At 40.0% G+C, this 5,956-nt stretch overlaps 1 non-coding gene across 1 annotated transcript; it reads left to right on the forward strand.

Annotated features, from left to right (window-relative positions):
- The first annotated feature begins 3,866 nt into the window (after positions 1-3,866).
- On the forward strand, positions 3,867-3,970 carry LOC120087459 (small nucleolar RNA R71). Its single transcript, XR_005484601.1, has one exon. It is a non-coding gene; the product is annotated as a small nucleolar RNA R71 (small nucleolar RNA).
- Positions 3,971-5,956: the final 1,986 nt, after the last annotated feature.

The following is a 5,956-nucleotide window of genomic DNA, read 5'->3' on the forward strand; positions in this document are numbered from 1 at the left end:
TCAGTATCCGGTTGGTTTGGTACCTTCTCTAATGTCTTTTAGTACCAATAGATACCTTCTCAAATGTTCTTCAGTATCTAGTTGGGCGAATACCTTCTCAAATGTCCTTCGGTATCGCGTTTTAAGTAAAACTAGTCATAAATGACTTTCTCTTTAAAGCATATAAAGTATAACACATATAAAAACATAGATTTAAAGATACTAACACATACTGGGTATATTTAACACATATGAATAGCTTTTCAACAAACTTCCCTCACATGCATGCATTTAAAACATAAATCATAGTTTGCTTGGAAATTACTTTGTAAAACTAGCTGGCATGAGAATAATCTTCTCTAAAACATGTTTTCTATAAAACATTATAAATCAAACATTTTAAGCAAATGTTTTAGTCAAACGTTTTAGTCACTCACCTCGATCGCTTAGGAACTTTTCACTCTAGTAGTTCCTTTTCTACCTCGGGCTCCCTTTTCACCTCTAGAATTCAGATTCAATTTACATCTCATATTACTCATAGTTCTAGACCTTATTTTAAGATACTTCCTTCTACAAACATATTCTAAAATGTCTCAGGAATCTTACCCTAAAATTTGAGCTCAGAACTTCTAATGGTTCGACCGGAATCACAGAATCCAAGTGTTCCTCTCTTATACTACCAACACATTTTCTTCTAAGTGTCTTCCTCCTATGGAACCAACGCATGAGCCTCCAATTGCATGTCCTAAAATGCAACCACCTCAAATTCTTAAGCTTAAAGCTTCTTCTCAAGAAGAAACATGGTTTGATGACGTTTTGTATGTGACCTAACCCTTTGTATGCGTCCAACTTTTGGATGCTCAACGCCTAGTCCATAACCCACGCATAGCCTATAATCAATGCATAGCAAGGAAATTCACTACCATCACAATCCAATTTAGCCATCGCAATCCAACTTAGCCATCGCAAGAGCTAGCCGTCACCAACGCATAGGGTGACCGTCCATCCTCGACGCATGGCTCACTAGGTAGCATAGCATGGCTTGCTTGGCATGGGTGCATGGTGCTTGGCATGGGTGCATGGTGCTGGCCACTGACGCATAGGTGTGCTTGGCCGCTTAATGCATGGGCGTGCTTGGCCGCATGGGCTGCGCGCGGCGCTTTGAAGCTTGGCCGAGTGCACGGATGCATGGGCATGCTACCTCGACGCATGGGCGTGCGGCTTGTGCTGCTCGCTCGCTTGCACTGCTGCTTGGATGCACGCATAGGTTGCGTGCTTGGCTTACTCGGCAGCGCATGGGCACTCGATAAGTGCATAAAATGCACGAGGCGTGGCTGCTCGTTAGGCGCGCGCAACGTACGACACATTCCTTCGACAACGCGCTCAGCGCGTGGGTGTGCCTGCTCGATGCATCTCGCTCTCAACAATCTCTCTCTCGCTAATCTTGCTCTCAACGATCTTGCTCTCATCGATCTCGCTCTTAACGATCTTGCTCTCAACGGTCTCACTTTCAGCACTCTCAACGATCTCGCTCTTAGCTACTGTGAGCATTGTTTATCTCCGTGCAATCACTACACGATTGCCCACCTCATTGCGTTTTCATCCCTACAAACGTAGGTCGCCTTTCTTCTCATTCCATACCAGTTTTCACATCAACCCACTTATCACACAAATTTCAATGGGGAACACACTTAAGTAGAGAAATTAGGATTCAGGGTTCACACCTTGCCTTTGCTGCTGGTTCACCCCTGGGTAGTGTGGCTCCTGTTGATTTCCTACCCAAGAAAAACTTGGATGGTTCCTATTTGTTGCTATCGTGATTCGAGCAGGGAGTGTATTGTATAAAATAAGTTGGAAAAATAAGTGCTAAGTATAAATGGTGCATTGATGCTGTGATGCATTTAAGTAGTTGAAACGCGTTGATGCGTTTGAGATATGCAATCAGAACGCAAGACACTCCTATTAATGACATTCAAGTTTTCCTAAACCAGCCCCAAGTATAAATCTAATTTAGATTCCTGGCAAGTCCAAGGTCAAACTCAGGGATTCAGTTAAGCAAACGCAGACCTTGCGTTGTATCTATTATAGAGGTTTTCCTAAATGAATGAGAGATGTGTTATTTACACTAAAGTGCTATGCTTGTGCAAGGAGATACAAAAGAGTTGAGTGGTGAGTGATGGATCATGCAAAAATGGAGTTTAATGTAAATGGTATGCGTCGGTCTAAGATGAGTGTACACAAACCAGAATTTGATGTGGATGAGATGGAATGATTTGCTTATCTTTTGTTCATGCGTTAGACTTTACTCAACATTTCTTAATGCGAATAACATACAAAGGCTATCTCTAGGATTCATGCGTCTAACACAGAATACAATAAACACTAGTAAGTTATCTCTGGTTGTACTAGGCCTTCTACTTGATGCAGCTTAGTTATTCTCTCGAATAATCTAAGTTAAAGATGCTTTTACCAAGTGATCAAGTTGGCTTAAGCATTGAAATGAAATTTTGCATAAAGTATAAATGCATTCAACATGAACAAGAAATAAACAATGGAAAAAATGTGATGGATCAAATATATGAATTTTATAAAGAAGCAAATTGTCTTTACAAAAGCAATATTCAATCAAGTGAAATGAAAGCGATAAATGAGATGAAGGAAACTGAGTCAAGCCACAGAGTACAATCTCTTGTATCTCTTTGGTTAAATTCTGTTGTGTACAATCATTTGTATAGGAAGAGGACGAAGTGTCTTTCTCAAGCTTGGCTTCCTCTGCTCACTGACTTGCGGTGGTGGTGGTTCTCAACCCTTCTGATCGTCTTGGCACCACAACACAACTTAAACTATGACTACACTAATTACAGAGAGTAAGAATCTTGATAATTTCTAAACTGAATAATTTTCTAGCTAACTACTAACTTTGGAGGGACTTCATTTATTTATAGGCGTTGGTCATGTCCACTTGGTGAATGGGCAGAATTAAAGTCCATATCTTGGTCAGCATTAAAGTCCATGCCCTGGTCAGCCGCTTGACTCTCGAAAGCTTTTCAGATGTCGTATGCTGCTTGAAAGCTTTTCAGATGCCTCTTGCTGCAAGTGCCCACACCTGCAAGTGTGCGTGACACAATCAACCTGGATCAATGAATCTTCTCTGCATTGAACTCCCTCCGACGCATGGCCCATGCATTAGAGCTTTCCCTGCAGCACTTCTCTAATGCGTTAACGTTAATCCTCATGTTGAAATCCTACAATACAATGCGTTAGCGCTGCGATATTTAGTCATAAAACTTCTTTGCATGAGTTTGCTAATGTTTGAATAATTCCATGTGTTTCTACTAAAAATGAGGAGAATTTATCATAAAAAAAACCTTAGTTGTTCCAACTTAAGAGCAAACATAACTTATATTTCTACAAGTTATCAATTCCTCCATCTGGGATTATATGTGTTTGAAAATGGGTTGCTTTTAATGAAGCATACTGATTGTAGATTTTGTGGGCAATCAGAGTAGGAATGAGGATCTCCACAGCCCACACAGCTAACCATGGGCTGCACAAATGTTTCTATCGAATTTACCTTTTACTGATTTGATGCGTTCCCTAGTGACATGTTCTGCAAAAGCTTTGTCATAGTAGCCACTTGTGCAGAGAGTATGGCTATTGCGTTGGAATCGATAGAATTCACATTCTAAGATCGCCTCTTCCTTTCGGTTCTTGCGTCATAAGTATCGTCCACCCATTCCATGTTATGCTTAGCAATGCAGTCTAATACTTTCTTAGCTTCAGTGTAAGATTTATCCATGACACCAATGGCTGCAGCTACGTTGGCTGCCATCTGAGATACTCTGTTCAATCCACCATAAAAAGTCTCCATCTTGATGGTTAATTGTAATCCATGGTTGGGGAAATTTTTGATTAATCCCTTAAAATGCTCCCATGCGGCACTCAAGGTTTTAGCTTCTTCTTGCTTGAAGTTCATGATCTCTCTATGCCTCCTTGCGTTGGTGGTGGGTGGGAAGTATTTTTGCATGAATTTCTCCACCAACTTTTCCCAAGTTGTGATCTCACCAAGCTCCAAAGAACTTACACATTGCTTTGCATCATCACGCAAAGAATATAGGAACAAAGATATTCTGATACCTTTTGGGGTGATTCCAGGAATCACAAATGAGTTGCACGTTTCCAGGAAACGTTTCATGTGGGTGTAAGGATCTTCTCCACGACCACCCCCAAATTTTCCAGCTGTTTGGAGCATTTGTAGCATCACAGATTTCATCTCAATTCTTGTCCCATATGGCATTGGATATATGATCTCTGTTGAGAAATAATACAATACAAGAGACGCATACTCCCTCATGGGATGCGTACTACTGTTTGCCATTAGGATCGGATTTTGCGCAGCGTGGGCTAGTTGTTGAGCTAAGTTTTGATTTTCCTGTTCGTCTGCCATTTGTTGTTGCCTGGTTTGTTGTCTGAGAAGTTGTTGCCTTAACCTACGACGATGATTAAATCGATTTCTTCGTTGAAAGGTCCTTTCAACTTCGGGGTCGTATACAAGTTCAGAAGTGCTCTCCCTGCTCATAAAAGTTTACAAGCTTAGGCTTAGCTCGTAATACTCCCTCGACTGAAGTCTTCCTACAAAAGATACAAGCAAAATTTCTGGTTAGTTTTGTTGCTAAATCCCCGTTAACAATGCAAAAAACTTGTTCGTTGATTTCGTGATTCGAGCTTATAAGTGTATTGTATAAAATAATTTGGAAAAATAAGTTTTAAGTATGAATGATGCGTTGATGTGTTAGTAACGCGTTGATGCATTAGAGATGTGCAGCAGAATGCATGACACTCCTCTATTGACATTCAAGTTTTCCTAAATTAGATCCAAGTATAAATCCAATTTAGGTTCCTGGTAAGTCTAGGGTCGAACTCAGGGATTCATACTAAGATAACGCAGACCTTGCGTTGTAACTGTTGTAAGCATATCCTAAATGTATGGAGAAATGCGTTATTTACACTAAGGTGCTATGTGTGTGTAAGAAGATACAAAAGGGTTGAATAGAGAATGATGGGTCATGTGAAAATGGATTTTGATGCAAGTGGTATGCGTCGATCTAAGTTGAATGTACACGAACTAGAATGTGATGTGGATGAGATGATTTTTTATCTTTGTTTATGCGTTGAACTGTATTCGACACTTCTCAATGTGAATAATATACAAAACCTATCTCTAGGATGTATGCGTCAAAAACAGGATGGAATAAAACACCAGTGAATCTATCTCTAGATGTGCTAGGCATTCTACTTGATGTTGGCTTACTTATTCTCTCGAATAGTCTAAGCTAAAGATGCTTTTACCAATTGATTTAGTTGGCTTAAGCGTTTGAAATGGAATTTTTCATGAAGTATAGATGCATCAAACTTAAACAAGAAATAAACAATGGCAAAGTGTGATAGATCAAATATGTGAATTTATAAAGAAGCATATTATCTTTACAAAAGCAATACTTAATCAGATGAAAGGATGAAAGCGATAAATAAGATGAAATGAAATGAGTCAAACCGCAGAGTACAATCTCTTGTCCTCTTTGGCTCAATTCTAGTTGTGTACAACCACTTGTATAAGAATTGGACGAAGTGTCTCTCTCGAGCTCGGCTTCCTTCGCTCCTTGATCGGCAATGATGGTGGTTCTCTTCCCGCTTACTCTTTTCGGCACCACAACATGGCTCTAAAGATCTAAAACTAAGATTAAGCTAATACTGAGACTAAAATTGAGAGTGAGAACTTGGAATTTTCTGAACTTTGGACTCTGGAGGGATTTTTTCTATTTATAGGTATTGGTCTTCTCCAGTTTGATGATGGGCAGCATTAAAGTCGATACCCTGGTTAGTCGCTTGACACTCAGATGCTTTTAAGACGCTGCCCATTGCAAGTGCCCATACTTGAATCAATGAATCTTCCTTGCATTGAATCCCTCCAACGCAT

The sequence above is a fragment of the Benincasa hispida genome, chromosome 9 (assembly GCF_027475165.1).
Source record: "Benincasa hispida cultivar pf3 chromosome 9, pf3_genome.v1.1, whole genome shotgun sequence".
Taxonomy (NCBI): Eukaryota; Viridiplantae; Streptophyta; class Magnoliopsida; order Cucurbitales; family Cucurbitaceae; genus Benincasa; species Benincasa hispida.